Source organism: Pongo abelii, chromosome 22 (genome assembly GCF_028885655.2).
Source record: "Pongo abelii isolate AG06213 chromosome 22, NHGRI_mPonAbe1-v2.0_pri, whole genome shotgun sequence".
NCBI lineage: Eukaryota > Metazoa > Chordata > Mammalia > Primates > Hominidae > Pongo > Pongo abelii.
In genome coordinates this window covers 29,456,968-29,478,734 of record NC_072007.2, presented here as the reverse complement: position 1 = coordinate 29,478,734, position 21,767 = coordinate 29,456,968, and the positions used below count along the sequence as shown (strand labels likewise).

The 21,767-nt window shown below is 32.4% G+C and overlaps 1 long non-coding RNA gene across 1 annotated transcript; it reads right to left on the bottom strand.

Moving 5' to 3' along the window:
- Positions 1 to 1,607: 1,607 nt before the first annotated feature.
- Positions 1,608 to 20,211, bottom strand: LOC129052381 (uncharacterized). Its single transcript, XR_008517386.2, has 3 exons — positions 20,090 to 20,211; positions 2,641 to 2,745; positions 1,608 to 1,756 (listed from the first exon to the last, which is right to left on the bottom strand). It is a non-coding gene; the product is annotated as an uncharacterized LOC129052381 (long non-coding RNA).
- Positions 20,212 to 21,767: the final 1,556 nt, after the last annotated feature.

Below are 21,767 nucleotides of genomic sequence, written 5' to 3'. Positions count from 1 at the left end.
CAGTTCCACTCACGATATTGACTATATGAAGGGGTTTTGGGTTTGGAGTAGGTTGAAAAGTAAGCGCTATGATTCTGTACTAATAAACTGAAATAGTGCAGTAGTTAAAAGTTTTAGCTCTATGGATAAAGGTTAATTTTATTTCTTCAATTTATTGCTTACTGGTTATGTTGTTATTTTTGTCTTGCATAACCAAATCTCTATACCCAGTGAACAATAACTCTCAATTTCCCCTGCTTCTGGTCTCAGTTCCTTCCATATAAAATGGAATGAGTATGAATATATGCAATCTCAATTATTCGTTGTATGGGTAAAATTTTAGAAAGTAATATGCATATAACACTCTACCTAGTATCTGGCTAGTGATAACAGTCCAATAAATGATCATAATCATGATTATAAGAATTACAGTCAGCATTATTATAAATGTTTTGTTAGTACTCTCATGCTTTCTTGATAAAACAATAGTTTTTCTAAAGGGATTAGTCATATTTGAGAAAATTAGAAGTTTGCAAAATTTGTTAATTATTTTTACTTATATGAACAGCCAGTGCACCATCTAAAATTATGTAAGTCTAGAAGTATAAAGTATTTTAAGTAACCCTGTCAGTTAATATGGTTGCTCCTTAAAAGAAAAAAAAAAATGAAGTAACTCTAGAGGTTGTGAAGTTGTAGAATGTTGCAGTCACCAGCATGAGTAGGAGTGCACAAAATCTAGGTCCCAACAGTAGATTTACTTCAACTTGCTTGATATAAAATTGAATTCATTGCCCCCCAAACTTTGTTAATATTATTCTTTCTGATTTCCATATCTTTTATTTAACAAACAAATATGTCATCATTTATATCAGACAGTAAAATGGGACTGTTAATCACATGTGACAAATTTGGATTTTAAATGATTTTGGTTTCTAGTCTAGTTATAACATTCGGAATTCAGATAGAAATAACTTTTGACATTGTATTAGTTTTCTTTTGCTGTGTAATAGATTGTCACAAACTAATTGGCATAACACCCATTTTCTATCTAATAATTCCACTAGTCAAGTGTCTGAGCATGGATTAGCTTGATCCTGTGCTCAAGAGCACATCAAAGCTGAAATCAAGATGATGGCTTTAGCTAGGTTTGGTGATGTGTCTGTAGTTACAGCTACTCAGGAGGCTGAAGTGGGGGAAGAGGAAATCACTTGTGCTTAGAAGATCGCTTGCACCAGGAGTTCAAGACCAATCTGGTCAAGGTAGAGAGACTCGGTCTCAAAAAATTATTGGTTGAGCTCCTTCCTTTGTGGAGTTTGGGATAGTTTTTTAAGGCTTATGTGGTTTTTGACAGAATTCAGTCCTCTGTTTTTACAAGTCAGGCCCCTGTTTTGTTTCCAGCTATTGGCCAGGGTCCACTCTTCAATCCTAGAGGCCACCTGCTGTCTTAACCAGCAATGGAATTGAATTTTTCTCACATTCCACATCTCTTTCTTTTTAGAGTCTACACATGACTAATTCAAGAGCACTGAAATAATTCCTTTTTTTATTAACTCCTCAAAACCAAATGATTTGGAATCTCAATTGCATCTGAAAGATCATTTTACCTTTGTCATATAATGCAGCCTAATTATAGTTACAAAATCCATCTTATGCACAGACCACAACACACACAAGAGGAGAAATTTGTACGATGTTTGCAAACCATAAGGCAGGAGTCTTCAGATTCATCTTAGAATTTTGCATAGCATGATCCAGGATTAGATAACATTGACATATCCTAAAAAAAGGCCAAAATATTATACAGTATTTCAGTATATGCAGAAGTAAAAGACTGCTGATTACATAAGGCAATGCTTGTTAATAAAGTTGCAGTCCAATAGTTATATTTATATCTTAAACAAAATATTTTTATTATTTTTCTAATAATCTGAATTGAATGACATTTGTTTATTACAATTTTATCATAGATTCCATGTAGATGTGCAGAGGGACAAAGATTACCAGCAATCATAATTGTAAATTAATTCAAAGACATTTTTCCCTTATTGAGTGAAATAAACTAAATCTCTACTTGGATTTCTCAAACTCCGATCATTAGGAAATTATTATGTGGTTTTAGGACAAATAAATTATAAAAGCCATTCTAAGAAGTTTCTTAGGAGGCGATTTAGTACATAACCATTTATATTATCAAATAAATTGTACTGTACATTATCAAATACTTGTACCAAGAAAGACTTATATAATATTTGCCTTTAAAATCTCCTTTCTAAATCTTCTCTCTGTGTATTATCATGGAAGAGTATGGAAAATGAATATATGTAAGACACCAATGACCAATATGGATCAATAAGATAGTTATACCAGAGGTATTCATATTTATATGTAAATAGAAATAGATGGAGTTCTAATATTTTAGAAAATTGTTGAAAATATATTGTGAAATGTAGGCATTTCTGAGGATCCAGAATGACGTCACGTAGGTTTCTAACTACACCTTGCTTTTCATTCAGAAGAATTTTTTTTCTCAAAAATTAGCTCTTTCTGTCACCACCAGGGCTCACCTTATATTCACGTACTACTACTTATAAACTTTCTACTGTTTTGCTTCCTTTTTGTACATTTCTTGCCAACCAGATAATCTGCCATTCTGATTCTTACCTTTTCTCAGGTGCCACTGGATGGTCAGTCAGTTCTCAAACATTCTACTCTCCATTTCACAGGTATTCTTTTTGGTTGCCTATCAGTCATTTCTTGGTCTTCTCTCTTTTCAGGTGAAGAGGGAATTAGTTTAGCTTGATAGATATTTTTTAACATATTATAAATACAGATTTATTGAATGCAATATTTGCTTATCATTCATAACTAAAATCTTTCACAACAAAATTCTTTTCATTGATTTTATTGCTCTCTACTCATCATTATGTGCCAAATTTGTAGTAGGTTTAGATGTTGTATATTTATTTGGATATCTAAGGATTAATTTTTAAATATATCACTTATTAATATGAGTATACTACATAGTATATTCACAAAAGATTTTCAAAATTTGAAATGTATATTTAAATGAGAAAGAGAAGGTGAATAGCAACAGATGCATCAAAAGCACTTTTCCTGTATTCTCAAATTTGTTCTCATTTTAATAGATTTATGAAATACATCTAAGTTTACCTAATATTTTGCCTTATTTTGTAATTTATTTTTGAATGAGTTTCTTCCTTTGCTTTTGCTTTTCAATATCCTTCACTTAAACTTTTCTTTTAACGTAGTCTCTCCTTCCCACCTTAGTAATATCCTTGTAACACAAACACATGAATTATCTTTAGTAAAATTAAATGTCAAGATACTAAATATTATTTAATATTATACTTGGTCAAAGATGTGGAAAACATGGTCAATTCACATGCTGTCTTATGGCATGTCTCCAGAACCTTCTAGAAATATATTCACTTTATCATTATTGACACCTTCTCTAGTTCAAGCAAATAGCATTCTTCTTTCTACAATTGCAGTCAATATCTGCCTGGTCCCTCAAATCTTGTTTCCCAGTCCACCCATTCTACCGCCAGACTTAAAAAAAAAATTAGCTTAAAACACTTCAGCTCTTACCATCATACTTTAGATGAAATCTACATTATGTTCTATAGCCTATTTTGTTCCCCAGTTACCTATTACAGTTTCTTTCTTTAAAGTTTCTTTCCTCTTTAGTCAGGATGATTCCCCAGGAACACTGGTGTTCTATTTCCCAAATCTTCCAAATGATCCTTTCTCTGTTAAAGCTTGACTTTATCATGATTCTTTTCTATAACACTATCTTCATATATGTGGTTCTTTCCTTCTAAAAACTAAAAATAGGTGACTTCTTTTAAAGAAACTTCTGGGTTTTGTTGTTGTTGTTTGTTTTTTGTTTGTTTGGTGTTTTGTTTTTTTTTTTTTTTTGAGATGGAGCCTCACTCTTGTTGCCCAGGCTAGAGTGCAATGACAAGATCTCTGCTCACGGCAACCTCTACCTCCCAAGTTCAAACAGGATTCTCCCTGCCTCAGCCTCCTGAGAGCCAGGATTATAGGCGCCCGCCACCATGCCCTGCTAATTTTTGTATTTTTAGTAGAGACGGGAGTTTTGCCATATTGGATAGGCAAGTCTTGAACTCCTGACCTCAGGTGATCCTCCCGCCTCGACCTCCCAAAGTGCTGTGATTACAGGCGTAAGCCACTGCGCCTGGCCAAAAGAACTTTTAAATTAAGTTATATTCCATATTGTTCTCTGTAACTGTATTCTCTTTCTTCCTAACATGTCACATGTTATAGTTATTTACCTTTTTGTGTGTTTGCTTATTTCCTGAGATACCCACTCTATTATACATTTTACACAGGAAAGTAGTGCAAACTCGGTGGCTTATTACACATCTAGCCAAATACTTGGAACATATTTGCAAGTCAAGAATTATTTAGTAAATAAATAAATGGATGAATGAATGAATGAAGATGTGTCAGTCAGTACCACTGGACTGAAGTGCAGTAGTTTGTGTGTTTTATAAATTGTGATATCTTAAAATATAAATTGTGATATTTTAAAATAATATTTTCCAAAGTACCACAAAATATCTTAAAAACCAAGCACTGACCTCCCACCTACCTCCCATATTGCTGATATAATTACCTTCTCACAGGAGAGGAACGTGTGAGAAATTAGCTTTGCTTCAAAAGCCACAAGCTGGTGGAGGAAAGCCCATGCTGGGCTGGCTATGTTGAGATCAGCAATTGGAATGGCTATTATAGACTACTGAAAATCCAAACAATAACTGGAGATATAATTCTACTTTTGTTTTTATTGAGTAGGAAAAAAATGAAAGCATTAAAATAAAGAGTCCAGAAGCAAACAAGTATTTATCCAAAATCGGTAATGACATCATAACCATAGTCACTTGTATTTTTTCATGACAGAGTATCTAATTATGAATTTCTGTCCTAGGATAAGAAGGGGGAAATTAGGAGGCTGAGTGATTAATTCCGTTTACTCCTTACCACTAAGATTTTATAATTGTGTGGTTTAGGTGTTAATATCCAGAGGCTAGTATTAAAACTGATTTCACTGGACCAAATACGTAAGACAGCCTTTTAATTACCACAGTGAACCAAGTATTCTTTCTGCAAAGATAATGACTGAAATGTAGCCAGACCAGCTCTGAGTTGAGTGTATCTTCTTTTAAATCTCAGGTTAAAGAGGGATGAATAATTGCAAAATGCAAACTGTATAAGCTACATGATGTAACAAAAAATAAATTATGGATTTTACTATTTATTCATGACCTGGAAAAGTCATACTAATCATATAAAATGCTTTTTGTTTGTATCTAAATCATTTTCATCATCAACAAATCTTCTTTTGAATGCAATGCTACATGATTAAGATTATAGGCTTTCAGAGAGTAATAGAAATAATCAGTGAGTAAATTAACAAAAATAATTTATAGCTTTCTAAGTTGCATTAATGTATAGAATATTATTTTACACTATGGCTAGATGAAAGACTGCATTATTATTGTTATGATAACAGAGATAATTATCAAGCTATTTAAATAAAAGGATTATTCACAATATTTAAGGCATTGAGATTCATGATTTTAAGAATGAAACTATGTTCCAGATAGATAGCATTGCACTGACTGAATTATATTTAGAGATGCCAGTTGATTAAAACAAATACCTTTCATCCCTCTTTCTATTTTTAACAAGGTTTTGTGATTAGCAAATAAAAAATGCTTTCTACTGTCATATTACATTTTTTATAAATTTATAATTTTAAATATATACCTTTTACTCTTAAGGTAGAAAAATATGGATTCATATATTATAATAATTATATCACTTATATTTTTCATCTTCAATGTACTTCTGATTTGTTTTAGGTACCATATTATTAAGCCTTGTATAAAACATCATTATAAAAGAGTCCTGATACCATAAATTAAACAAAGTCACTTGATATGATTATTTGCACAAATATTTATTGGGTGTGTCTAAGATATTGCACTAAACTCTTTGGGGATTGCAAACGTGAGTTCAATAAAGATCATCACTGCTAGAACCCTATATTCAAGTGAAAGGGTCAAGCTTTCTTAATGTCAGTCAATAACTCCTAAACATGAATTTCTGATTGTGAATTCCCATTTTTTTTTTTTTTTTTGAGATGGAGTTTTGCTATTGTTTCCCAGGCTGGAGTGCAGTGGCACGATCTCGGCTCACTGCAACCTCTGCCTCCCGAGTTCAAGCAATTCTCCTGCCTCAGTCTCCTGAGTAGCTGGGATTACAAGCCCCTGCCACCAAGCCTGGCTAATTTTTGTATTTTTAGTAGAGACAGAGTTTCACCATATTGGCCAGGCTGGTCTTGAACTCCTGACCTCAGGTGATCAACCTGCCTTCTCCTCCCAAAATGCTGGGATTACAGGCGTAAGCCACCACACCCGGCCTGAGTGTGAATTTCAAAGAAATATTTCTAGAATAGAATGCCTTAATTTGGATTCTTCCCAGAACAAAGTTCAAGGTAAAGACTTTTTTTTTTTAATTAAATGTTTTAAATTTTTATGGGTACATAGTCGGGGTATATATTTATGGGGTGCATGAGATAGTTTGATACATGCATGCAATGTGAAATAATCACATCAGGGTAAACGGAGTATCCATCACCTCAAGCACTTATCACTTCTTTGTGTTATAAACATTCCAATTCTACTCTTTTAGTTATTGTTTAAATAGATGCTAAATTACAGTTTACTGTAGCCACCCTATTGTGCTATCAAATCCTAGATCTTATTCATTCTACTTTACTATATTTTTGCAACCATTAACCAACCCCACCTCCCTTCCCAGGTTTTGGTAACCATTTTTCTATTATCTATCTCCATGAGTTCAATTGTTTTAATTATTAGCTCCCACAAATGAGTGAGAAACAAAAGCAAAGACTTTTATGTGAGCCATGTATTGGAGAATGTTAACTGTGGAAAGGACTAAAACTCTGAACATCTCGGTTTATTAGTAACGTGGTGATGACAGTTATTTTTGTTAAAATTACAAGAAGTAATGTATATAATTTATCTGGGTAGCCTCTAAAATTTCTCAATAAAGAGTAACTATTATATGCTAGAGATAGCACTTTGCCTTATACTTTATTTTTATTACCATTATTCCTTAAATCTAAAGTGCTCTTTACTTTGTCAAAAAAACGTTTTTCTTTATAAATTTGTATGCTACTTTTATGTTGTTTTTAAACTACAGATTCTCCTAAAAAGCAATGTCACCTTTTAAATGTTTTTCATAATAAAACACCATCTTACACTGAAAGAGTGGTACAAAATCCTGGGTAACCTTTTTGGGTTGTTTGGTGAAACATTCATTGGCTTATGTGTCTCTCTCTTACACATGTTGCTGAAATTCCTCTAGAATCCTTGATTTCAGTTACATTTTATTTCCTGTTTAAGTTCTGGAGATCTCTGGTTCTTGTTTGTGTGGAGTACATCCCTTGCCAGTCGTCACCCAACAGATTTCTCTTCCTGAATAACCCTGATGTCCTTTACACATTATATTCCTTGATGTGCCGCCTTGCTTGACCTATCACCCTAGCACACCGGGTTATGTATTTCTTATCACAGGTTACTCAGTACGCAAATATATTTTACCACAAGCATCCGAACTAAAGAAATAATGGGATATGTTGCTAGAAAGAGAAGAAAAAATGAATAAGAGGTGAAGAAAAAGAAAGGAGCATCAAAACTAGCATAACTCGTCACTATAGTCTTCTTATAAAAATGAAAAACATATTTGACCACTCTGAACATACTAGAATGTAAAACTACTACCATAAATTTGGAAAAACTTTCTGAACTATATAGCTAAATCACAAAAAAAGAAGAGTTAAAAGCGAAAGTAAGTCTGCTTTTGAGAAAATCCATTATTATTCTTTTCAAAAACTATAAAATAATCTTGTCTTAATGCTTTATTGTCCATATGGGAGAGATTCTCCATGATACTGGCAGAATGAAACTTATATTTTAATTGCTTATTTAAAGTTTAAGATGAAACAATCATTCTCCAGTTAAGTTGAGCACCTAAGAAATTGCCTTATGCTTTGTCTTGAGGAAGCTCAGAATTTAAAGACATATTAGGTAGAAGTAGCCAAACTGCAAATTTACTTGATTATTCCAAGTCATAGTCTCTTTGTTTAACATTTATAGATTCTGCCAATAAATTAAATGATTTTTATTTTTATTACTGTACTTAAGTATAGACTCTTCAGTAATAAAATCTTATAAATGTTTAAAAGGACACTGTGGTTTAGTGTCACTCATCTAAATTTTTATGAATCTTCCTAAAATTCTTTTAATGATTTTGCTCAAGAAAAGTGGGCTTTTCTCCTCTAATATTTCCAAGTATTAGATATTAAATAATGTTACATTTCCTTTTTTTCATGTTTGTGTATATACAAGCTTTTAGTTATTTATTATGAAAAATATAATTTCAAACAGTGTTCACTGAAATAAAAGATTCATTCCTTCACTCTTAAACTCATTAAACCTTAAATATGAGTCCATACTACATGAGAAATTCTCATCAAAATGCATAATTCCAGTTAATATTCATGATTTGTACTTCAAAATCAATAATTCTAACTTTTATTTTTCTTAAAACATTTTTATATCATTGAAGGTCACTGCTAAATAAATACATGAACTTCTTTTACTGTTGGTTGTAATTAAGTAATATGTAAAGTTTCATTTGACATGAGTAACAAGTATTATGTTGGTGCAAAAGTAATTGCAGTTTTTGCCATTACTTTCAAAAACTTCAACTACTTTTGCACCAATCTAATACTTGCAGAGCGGGCAAAATCAAATAAGCTGCATTATTGAAGGTTGTCTAAGTGTTAAATTACAGTTTTAACTAAAAATAGTTAACTAAGATAATTTTAACCTACACAGGGACTTTCAGGACCCAAACGTTTTCTCATATTTATGTATAAGTTTTATGTTAGAATCATTTTCAAAATGGTAAAAATACTAACAAATAGGACTTCCACATTGGGTCCTGACTGTTGAGTTTTTAATCAAATTAAATTTTCTGCTGAAAACAAGTATAAAACCTATAAAATACACAAAAATACTCAGAAGATATAAGAGAGCAATAGAAGAGATATAGAATGTGAAGGGCCACATTCTAGAGAGAAGGGATGTGAACTGGGACTGAGATATGTTCCACATTTACCTTCTTTATTTATGTATGTATGTATTTATTTATTTATTTACTTATTTATTTTGAGACAGAGTCTCACTTCGTTGCCCAGACTGGAGAGCAGTGGTGCGATCTTGGCTCACTGCAAGCTCTGCCTCCCGGGTTCACGCCTTTCTCCTGCTTCAGCCTCCCGAGTAGCTGGAACTACAGGCACCCGCCACCGCCCCTGGCTAATTTTCTGTGTTTTTAGTAGAGATGGGGTTTCACCGTGTTAGCCAGGATGGTCTCTATCTCCTGACTTCATGATCCACCTGCCTTGGCCTCCCAAAGTGCTGGGATTACAGGCGTGAGCCACCACGCCCGGCCTTACATTCACTTTTTTTTAACACATGGAATATTTACATTTCTGGTGTGGACAACTAGAGTGTAAGAAGATATATATTTATTTTGGCTTTCAGTAGTGTCACCTAATAACACAGGTTGACGTTAAAAAGCTACAAAGGGGACTGTGGCTTAAAGTGATGAAAACCCCGTGCAGCCAAAAGTCTGCATGCCTGCTATCTTCTTTGAGCTGTCAACTTTTAAGGTTGACATGTACAAAGGGAAACAGAAATAAAGCAAAAAACAATAATTGGAATTCTAAAGTAACACTTCAGAGCCTTGTTGTCCTGAAGAGCCTAGATTAAAGTATGGGCATGTCATGGTCAAGTCATGATGCGTCTTTCAGGGGCCAGAAGATGTAAGCTCTAGAGGTAAAAGCTATGCTCTAGGAGAAAAATGTATATTCTGGACTAAGATTAAACCATAAATAAACTCGACATAAAACTCAAACATACCATGTGATATCAAAGATACCAAAAGATATCATCTGAATTCCAAATAATGGCCAGAGGAAAGTTCAACCATCCTGCAAGTCATCAACCAATGACTACAATTTTACATACAAATTGAAGACTTTAAAAAAAAAACTACCAAGCATGCCAGAAAAACAAAAGTACTAAAATGTAAAGAGAAAGAGAGAATAGAGAAGAGAGAAAAAAAATAGAAATGGATTAAACACATCAAAGAGATTTTTTAAATCTTTTTTTCTCCGAGGTCCGTACATGGTATTTTCTATGTATTTCTCATCCAATCTTTAACATGAGAAAAAAATGTTTTTTAAATACTTAAGAAACTCATAATAAATATATTTGAACTTCAAAATGGTCTGTGGCTTAATTAGAGAAAGCTAAAATGACAGAAGCAATTTTTCTTGAATTACTCATTCTTTTGCAAAATAGATAAAAGACCAAAACCTATGAAATTAAGAAGGTGCATGAGCTGCAAGTAGGATAGTCATAAGGAAAATAAACCCTAGGAGTAGCACAGTAAAATTTTGAAACGCCAATTCAGAGGGGAAATCTTAAAGTGGATGGATGAAAAATCCACATTATCTTTAAGGAGCAAAAAGAAGACAAATAGATGTGATTTCAACTGACAGTATGGAATCAAGAAGACAAATGGCATCATAAAGTTTGGAGAAAAAAATCCAATTAAAAAATGCTATATTATTTTAAAAATCCTTAGAAAATTAAAATGAAATAGATATTCCCAGGCAAACACATTTTTAAAACCCCGAGAGATTAAATAAAAGTATTGCAGTAATATTTTCTCATTTTGAACACTATATTTTGAAGCATACTGTGATTACATAGGAATTAAATTATTTCTTAGAGAATGTGTACTGAATTATTACGGAGATAAGGGTATTAGGTAAGAAACCTACTATGAAGTGGTTCAGAAAAATATACATGTATATTTTTAAAGGGCCAGAAGACCTTAAAGGGCATGTAAGAGAGATTGTCAGTATACTGCAGATAGTTCCAGTACTTGGCAAAGTATTCATGAATACTTGTCTCTGAGAGAATATTCTACACAATATGAGATATATATTTGTATATGTGTGTGTACAATTTATATATATATAAATTTATATATTATATATTATGTAATTATATTATATAATATATACTATATTATATATATTTTTATATATACATTTGGAGAGAGAGGACAAGATTTACTTATTATAGGAATTGGTTTCCCACAGTGTGCCCTCTGCAAACTGGAGAACCAAGAAAGTCAGTATCCTGAACCAGAAGAGCCAATGATACATGTCCAGAGTACTGCCTTTTTGTTCTATTCAGGCCTTCAATGGATTGGATGATGCCTGCCTATATTGGTGAGGGTGATTATCTTTACCCAGTCTACTGATCCAAATGCTGATCTCTTCAAAAAATTCTCTCACAGACAAATAATCCATATGGCACCATGAGAATGTGTAAACTAGACATTGATGGCTATGAAGATGCAAGGGGGCCGCAAACCAGGAAACACAGGCAGCCTTTAGAATCTGGAAAAGAGAAAGCTACAGAATGTCCCCTAGAGGCTCCAGAAGGAAAACAGCCCTGAGAACGTTGATTTCTGCCCAGTGAGAAGCATTTGCAGTTCCGACCTACAGAACTATATGATAAATTTCTGTTACTTTAAGTGGTTAAATTTGTGGTAAAGTTTTATAGCACTAAGAGGAACTAATAGAAGGCATTTATCCATTATATCCTGTTTTTCATTTGTTGAGGGTCATGTCTGGGGCATTATCTTTGTTCATTCTTCCAGTTCATTCATGATCCTGTAATTAGAATATTCTCCCAGAGACAAATGTTCGTGAAGACTTTGCCAAGATATTAAATTTTCCAGTTTTATTTAGAAGCATAGTATTTTAACTTTAGTCTCTAATACTGTCCTTCAAATTTTTATTTATGAAACATAAATTATTGCATTGATATACAAATGATATGACTTACTGAAACATGTCCTTATATGATTATACATCCCTAAAAGCATAATTATGATCACATATTTCTATTCGCTGATTACTCAAACTAAGCTTACTCTAGGATGTTTGACTTTTTCCTTTGTTACCTGCTTCAAGTGTTTTGTTACCACATTGATTAATTTATTATGTATTATCTGTACTTTAGACATTTGAATTGAGTAGTTTTTTTTTTCTGTGCATGGTGAAAAGCTTTAACAACTTATCTCACATGTATATGTAGATTCCCTTTGAAAATCGTCTACTTGTAGATAACTTGGGAATTGTTGCAGAGGGGTGTGACTCTTAAATGTTTCTAAGAAAAGATACAGCATATTTAAAAGCTACATATTTAATACCACGGGTGGAGAGTGATGCTATTTGACAATAAAATAAATGCCATTATGAAAAAATATATAAAACAAAAACTGGAAGTACAGTTAATATTTCCTAGAGGAATAAGTAAGTAGTGTTATTATAAGTATATAGTACTCTGCAAAATGCATGTGTGATGCTATCAAAATGAAATTAGAATAAAGAAAAACAGCATGGTAAGACAAAAATATCAAGCTTCAGGTTTGTTTAATTATTTTTACGAGTACAGAAAAGCAGAGTTTCTAATTAACAAAGTTGTTTTAATACTTTTTTATATGAGATCACAAAGTGGTCAGAACTTAAAATTAAATATAATAATAGTGAATATCATAAAACATATGCTACCTAACATAAGTATTGTTAATACATTGTATATTTTCTCAGACCTTTTCATATTATAGCTATAGATATGCAATATTTTATGTCATTACATCTTTAGCCTGATTCCAGGTCAATGAACTTTTATAACTTATGTTTTAATAATGACATTACCCCAAAGTTCCCTCAACATCCTCCTATAAAATCTACATGGATCATTTCTGTTTGAGAAAAGTTGGTGTGAGTTACCTATAAAAATTCATCTTACCTTTCTAGTGCATTGTTTAGTCTGAGTTCCTAATCTCAGTGAATAATACTATCATCAACTCAGTAGCCCATGGTGAAACCTGGAAGGTGAACTTGGCCCTTCCTTCTCAGTAATGATCAGAGGACTTGAATCTAACCACCCTTCTGGGCCCACAATAGCGTTTTCAAAGACAACTTCTGTCTAAAATTACTACCAGAACTTAACTGGTGGGCCATCCAATTACTCTCCGATTTATGCTTCCCTGTGCAGCCAGAGAAACTTTTCTAAAAACATATGGTTCTTTCTTGTTAAAATCCTTTATTGTTTCTCTTTTATTTTAGGATAAAATCCAAACTCCTTAAATATGGATGTGAATATTCTTCATGAGCTGTAAGCCTTTTACCATGTAACAAGTGATAAAATTTCCTGGTTTCTTCTTTCCTTGCTGGGACCTTCATATTTACTTTTTTTAGGAGCTTATATTGTAATTTCCAATCTCAAATGAGTCCAGTTAGTTTAGATTGGCTGACCCAACTTTATCAGATGACTATTTCCTGTTTGTATCCTCTCTGCTAAATTGTCAGCCCAGTGAGGACAGAGTGCACATAATTTTATCTCAATGCTTATAAGACTTCCAGGCAATAATTTGTTGTGAAATATTTGAATAATTTGCTCAATTTATTCCTCCATTATTCAAACACCAGTTTAAAGAACATTATGATTATGTCTAATTTTTGACTGCTATAAATAATATTTTAACTAGAGTTATGTGCACATCTGATAGAGTCTTTGTCTTACTATTTTCTAAAATTTAACTTTGACAAAAATATTGATGTTTGACATGTTTAAAGTTAGCAAGCTCAAGGCTCAAATTTATCACAGGATTCATACAAAGTATGTGTGGCAGCTGGGGAACTCTGAAAAAGTGCAGTATTAATTCAATGTTACATGTTACATTATTAGTATACATAATTCCAATAGCTTTTCAAATCAAGAATGAGAACTTTGTATTAGAATTAGTATAAAAGCAGGGAAGGTCATTTAATGGTGTGGGAAAGAGCAGAGGGCCTGGAGTTAGGAGGGCCTGCCTTATCCTACTTCCATCATCCATTAGTAAGTGCCAATTGCAAGTCACCTGACATTTCTAAAACAGGGCCCAGTTTCCACTTCTAATAAATTAGGCAATTGCATTAGATGGACTTTAAAATTAAATATCTATGATGAATGTTCCTGAAAGAGGACAGTAAGATTGAAAGAGCTATTTAGGTATAAATATTCTATTATAATAGAGTCTAGTTTAAAATGCACTTCTCTGTTATGAGGTTAACATTCACAGTGTAATTTACTTAGTGCCAAGGTGATGTTGAATTTTATATAAATATAGATATAGATAGAATTTAAGTTATATATGTGGTAAATTATATATATAATATTACAAATAAAGGCAGATTAGAATTTGACTTACATTTGTATTTCAATAAATTTCTCACTACAATTATATTAACAAATCAACTTATTCATGCCATAGTAAAGATAAATTGGTTATTCCTTACTAAACTTTATTTGTTTTATAAATACAATGGGTACACAACAGGCTTTATACATAATTAGTGTTTTATATCATACCAATTTTATATTTTGTGTGACACATTACATCATTGCCATAATTCAACTAAAATATGAAAATATTACAGAAATAATTTTTGTGATTTGTAAAAACCTGGTATTCCTAATTCATTCATTTATATAGGAAGAATATATATGTATTTTTACATACACACACATATACATGCACTTATGTACATATATATACACTATGAGTATAATTACAGATATTTTTCTCTGGAATTGAAACTTATTTTACTCAATAAAGCAAAAAACTATCTAAATCTGTCTTATCTTTATATACCTGTCTTTTTTTTTAAGTACACTAAATCACAGTAATATAACCCTTCAGTTAGACACTTAAGTATTTTAACTGTTTCTTTGAAGGTCCTTAATTTTGTTAGAATTTAAAGGTAGCCCCCCAAATTTCATCTCTCAGTGAAATTCTTAGATAATAAACATGTGTAGTTTTACACTGGTACATTTGTGGTAATTTGTTACAGGAGAGTAAAATAGCAGTACTTTGCAGATTTCCCTGAAAGTTACATGTAAATATTATAGTAAACTTGCAAAAGCAATTAAAGATTCACTTTGTTATTTATAATTATTAATGTGGGTAATTCCACATATTAATAATACATAAATACAACTTTTATGTTTGATGTCCACTCACATGTTTCTTCCTTTTACCCATAAATTCTGCTGAGTTATGGGTGGGGAGAGAGAATTAGCCAAGGCAATTCCGAAGAAGAGCAAACATGGGCCTTACGATCCTATGTATGGTCAGAGTAGGAAATCATAAAGGACAAAGTTTAGTTATGAAATAGAAATAGATAGGTATATATTTGTACCAAATACACTGTGGGAGTATATGAATCAAAATGTTAATTGTGGTTATCTCTTGCTGGTGAGTGTAATGTTGAAAATATTTTTCTTCCTTTGTATTTGCACCATCTAATATTTTTACAGTAACCCTAGATTACTCATCTAATTATAAATAAAAATAACAGAATAAAACTGTCCCACTATAAATGGAAATGGAAATAAAAATAATAATTTGTCTCCTCAATACCGTATCCTACTTTTGTTGAGATTTTGTGGAAGAGAGCTTCATGGCAGTGCTTTTATTACCTTGTTTCACTATATACTGACAACATATCAAAATTATTATCTCAATAACACAGTCAATATATTATATGCTCCATAATATAAAATAAACATGAAATTCAGAACAAACATAAAGTAAAAGTCACTTGACTTTAAAGTAGGTAAGTATTTTATTTACTACTCATTAATATATTTACTCTTCCAACGACATTTAAATTTAGAAGAGTTTTTCAAAAATTTGAGAAGGGAAGGCCGGGCGCGGTGGCTCACGCCTGTAATCCCAGCACTTTGGCAGGCCAAGGCAGGCAGATCACGAGGTCAGGAGATCGATACCACCCTGGCTAACATGGTGAAACTCCGTCTCTACTAAAAATACAAAAAAATTAGCCAGGCGTGGTGGCGGGCGCCCGTAGTCCCAGCTACTCGGGAGGCTGAGGCAAGAGAATGGCGTGAACCCGGGAGGCGGAGCTTGCAGTGAGCCGAGATCGCACCACTGCACTCCAGCCTGGGCAAGTGAGCGAGACTCCGTCGGAAAAAAAAAAAAAAAATTGAGAAGGGAAGGACTTGTTTCTATTTTTAGGGAAATATGCTACTGTATTAGTCTGCTAATGAAGACATACCCAGGACTTGATAATTTATAAAGAAAAGAGATTTAATTGACTTACAGTTCAGCATGGTTTGGGAAGCCCCAAGAAACTGACAATCATGATGGAAAGAGAAGCAAACACGCCCTTCTTCACATGATGGCAGGAAGAAGTGACGAGCAAAAGGGGGAAAAGCCCCTTACCAAACCATCAGATCTCACGAGACTTATTACTTATCAAAAGAACAGCACTGGAAAGACCTGACCCCTTGATTCAACTACCTCCCACCGTGTCTCTCCCACAACCCATGAGAATTATGGGAGCTACAATTCAAGATGAGATTTGAGTGGGGACACAGCCAAACCATATAAACTACTCAAACAAACAGATTATATTTTTTATGCTTTCCGATTACATGTTTTTGTTCATTTTATGTATTTAAATTAAACATTTTTCCTGATTTTCATATGTTGAATATTGTGATTGCTAAAATTATTGGCTTCTACATTCTATTGTCCTTCTTTGAGATTCTCATATGTGTGAAGTGCATTTTCAGTATTCTCTTAATGAGTCTACTATTTGGAAATAGAAAAGCAATCCATCCAGTCCATATTATAAAATTTAATTCATCTAGTTTAGTGAGGCTTCTTTTATTTAAAAAGCATACTGCTGCAATATTTTACAGCTTTTTATGTGTATTAGAGGTTTGATTTTTACTTCTGAGATCAAAATAAATTTTCTTCAACTCATGGTACTAAGTTGAGTTTAATATGTTTGCCACAAACGCCAACTGCAACTTCGTAAAGTGAGTTCTGCAGTTTGAAATAAACAGCGGCAAGTAAATAACAAGAAAAGAAAAATAATAAATAGAAGTATAAATGGATTCTCAACTTCATGATTGAGACTAGAAAGAAAATTCTACATGCTTATCACTACGTAAATGTCATCTTGACCTCTGTAAGTAATTTATTAATCTGATCAAAAGAAAAAATAACTTTCAATGAGTGGCAGAGAGCTTATCAGCAATTTCTTCTTAATAAATCAAGAAAAAAATGTGAAGTGCTTGAAATAAAATCCTTGGGCCACTTTTAAAAAATAAAGCCACTTTCATATAATCATGGGAACATTATTCTGTGCTTTCAGAAATCCATAAAGCTAACTTTCTCAAATTAATAATATCTCTAAGGCAGCTTCTGAAGTGTCTCCCAGTGGTATCCATCCCTGATATTCATATGCTTGTGTAACACCCTCTCTTTGAGTATAGGCAGGATCTAATTACTTGCTTGTAATAAATACAAAACAGCAGAAGTTATGAGATGTTACTCGCAAGATTACTTTACAAAAAGCTGCGACTTCTGTCTTGTTTGTTCTCTTTCTCTCTTGTCTTCTCTTACTCTCTCCAGTGAAACAGCAGCCGTGTCGTGAGTTGTCCTATAGAAATGCACCTGCAGTAATGGGTCAAGCAAAGACTTTGGCCAACAGCCTGCAAATAATTGAGTCCTGTGACAATCAAGTGAGCGAGTTTAAAATGACTCATTTGTCAGTAGTCTTGTGATCATTGCTAGCTCCGCCGGCACCTTGAAGGCAGCCTTGTGAGAGGTACCCAGAGTAGCACCTGGCTTCCTAACCCACAGAAACTGAGAAACATAATGTTGTTGTTGTCACAAGAACAGAAAACCAAACACCACATGTTCTCACTCATAAGTGGGAGTTGATCAATGACAACACATGGACACAGGGAGGGGAACATCACACACCGGGGCCTGTCGAGTGGTGGGAGGCTAGGGAGGGTTAGCATTAGGAGAAATACCTAATGTATGTGACGGGTTGATGGGTGCTGCAAACCACCATGGCACGTGTATACCTATGTAACAAACATGCACGTTCTGCACATGTACCCCAGAACTTAATGTTGTTGTTATAAATCACCAAGTTTGGGAATAATTTATTATACAGCAACTGATAATTAACACATATCATGTAGATTAGCTTCTTTCTCATGTAGAAATCCTATGACAGATTTGACAGATGTAATTTCCCAGTAACTATAAATAGGATCACACTAGTTTTGGTAAGTAAATATACTTAATTGCTTTTAACTTGTACTTAATAGGGAGTGAAGAAAGAAAGGAACTGAGAAAAGTGCAATGGAAATATATATGCATTTTTGATCAAATTAGTAGAATAAGAATTTCTTAATTTTTTTCAATAAAATTTTTCATCGATTTGTAAGTATTCATCAAAAATGAATATGTATGTCATTGCTAATTAATGGAAATCAGTTTAGGAGTTCTGGTTAACACCTGTCATCCTAGTGCTTTGGGAAGCAGAGAGGGGAGGATCACGTAAGACCAGGAGTTCAAGACCAGCTTGTGCAATATAACAAGACCCTATCTCCACAAAAAATTTAAAAATTAGCAGGGTGTGGCTGTCCACACTTGTAGTTCTACCTGCTGGGGAGGCTGAGGTGGCAGAATAATTTGAGCCCAGAAGTCCTAGTCTGCAGTGAGCTATGACCATGCCACTCCACTCCATTCAGGGTAATAGAAGCAAGATCCTGTCTCTAAAAATAAATAAATAAATACATACATACATACATAAAATTAAGAAAATCATCAAAAGTTTAAGGATAGTATATATTATGGAGGGATTTGGCATTCAGGATAAATTGCTTTATGTCACCAGTATAGCTTTATTCTAAACACTAGTCTGCTGATAACTAGTTGGAGACTTTAGGTAATTAGCTTCTGTCTCAAAGATGAAGGTGCTAGATAAGTTGATCTTTAAGATATATAACAACTTTAAAATTCCATAATTATAAATTCCTGATTTTAATTTTTTTCACTTTCAACACATTATACTTTAGTGAGCTGAAGTAGAAATTATCATTGGAAATATGTGTCAATGAGTATGGCAAAATTTAAAAAGAAGCTGGATTTTCAAAGAGACTTTAGGCAGTTTTTATGTAAATTATTCTTTGATTAAAATAATATTAAAATATTGTTAGATAAATATTAATAAATATTACATAAAATTAAAATAATAACTTCTATTTTGACAGCTACAATGTTCTAGGCTCTGAGCTAATTTATATGTGTACTTTATCATTCCCAGTTCCAGGTTAAAAAATGAGATTATATGACAAGTCTATGGACACACATTCATAAAAGAATGGAAATAAAGTTAAAATTTATATTCCCCAAAATGCGTAATCACAATGGGCATGAAATATGTATACATAAAACTATTTTTAAGTTTTGTTTTAATTTATTGAAAAAAATTAACGTTGTGTCAGAGAATGAAATGTCTTAAATTTTAGTAATAAATTCACATATGTAATGTACTAAAACTAGTTCAAAACAACCAAGAATGTTAAAAAAAACTAAAGTAAAATAGTTTCATAATTACAAACATAAGTTTGTGTTTATACCAGAAATTAGTACAAAGACTTGATAGAAGAGGTAGAGATAACTTATAAAGCAGTTGCCAGAATATTTATATATTTCTTATTAATATATAAAAGTAAAATTGGCTCATCTCTGAGACAGTGGGTATAATTACAGCTATTTCCCTCTAGCTGAAGCATCATTGCCTTTCCTCTTAAACTACAAATTTAATTAAGGTTGTGTTTAATTTAAATATCAAAGTTTTTTTAAGCCAAATAAATCCAGTTCATTTTAAAGAGCCATTTATGTGCTGGGTAATAAGCATGACACACTAGCCCCTCAGGTGAAGCAGAAAGATAAAGATGGCTATATTTAATTTTTAAGAGATGTGACACATAGTATAATCACTGACCTTAAATAGGAAATCTCTGTGATTACAAAAATTGGAGAGCCTCCCAGATATGAAATAAAACCTTCTGAGTAGCTAATATTCTGCAAGTTTTATTACTCAAATGCAAAATGCACAGCTGACAGAGAACAAGATAAAGCAAAGCGGGTAAAGTGGGCATCATAACGCTTAATTTACAAAGTTAGTGTGATGTAACAGAGCCATCCACCTCCTTCATGGACCAAAAGGGACTGTCATTTAATATTTCACCATTTCAAAGCATTGCTTCATAAATGGAAATAAGTTTTCATAGTATATAAATTATATCCTATTTATATGTTGGAAATTCACCAAGGAAAACATAAGACCCTAAAGTCATCTATGCATTATACTCTCTCAAGAAACAACAATAAAATAGGTCTTACTTAATTGCTATTTTTGTATTTTATGATGTACCATTTTACTGGCAATCAAATAGCTTTGAAAATCTTTTTAAGGATAAATGCGGAGCATATGCACAGGTAATGGAATCAACCTAAAAATTGGTTGGTCTTATCAGTGCAGTCATCATCTTAAAATGATTTTGTGGTAAAAGGATGATCAGAAACAGTTATAGCTTAAACTATGGACCCAAAGGTTGTTTCACTGAAGTAAGAAGTGAAGAAAGATGATCCATACATTTGAAGAAATTAAGCACGTAATTATAAGCATATTAAATTTGGAACATCTAAATTTTTGAAATGTTAAAGTATGTAACTACTTAAAAATGACATTTGTAAACTGCTATAATCAAATCATTTGGGGCTGTTGTTGTTGGTATTATTTTCTGATTGCCATGATTAAATATTTACAACAAAGTAAATAAATAACATATTTCAATGCTTTTTCTAATCATTCAGTTTTAATTTTCAGTAATATTTGCTGAGACTTTTCACTTTAACATATTTCTTCAGGTCTTCTTAAGTTATATAAATGCATATTTCCATTGATAATTTTAGGCCATCTTTATTTTAATTTTTGTCATAATTTGCTGTTATTCCATCCTATAATTCAATAGTATACCTTGTCACTTTATTACTAATGAATGTGTCTCCCTATATTATCAAACATCAAAATTATTTCTTTAAGGTTATGCCAAAATAGCTCTAAATCTTTCCAAATATTTTATTAAATTGCTAACTTAAGGCAGGCAAAGCATAAAATTCAGAAAGTGTAGTAGCTTTATCTTTAAACTGACATCTTGGTTTATTCTTTATATAAACTGAATTAACCTAATATCTCAAACACTTCCTTTCTAAATATTAGAATAATTTTTGAGTGGCCTTAATTGGCTGTTAATTCACATACAAATGTCCAAGTAGGTCAATAATTATCAAATCTTTCATATAGAACTAAAGTAATGGTTTTCCCACCATCTTGAATTTTGAATAAATTTTGGTAGGAAATTTGAATAAATTAATAAATTTTTAACTAAAAACAAGAGTAATTTTAATACAATATATTGTTGAATATGAGTAAGATTAATATTAGGAATGTTCTTCTTGTCCTTAGTTTGTTAGATGAATATAAGCTTTCACTGATAAAGCAGCCTACATAGAATTTTACAGTTGAACTGATTTATCACAGAAATGAATACTGTGCAATGTTCAATTATATTCAATGTAAACTATGAATTTGGAAAATAAATACTATCTAAAGTCTT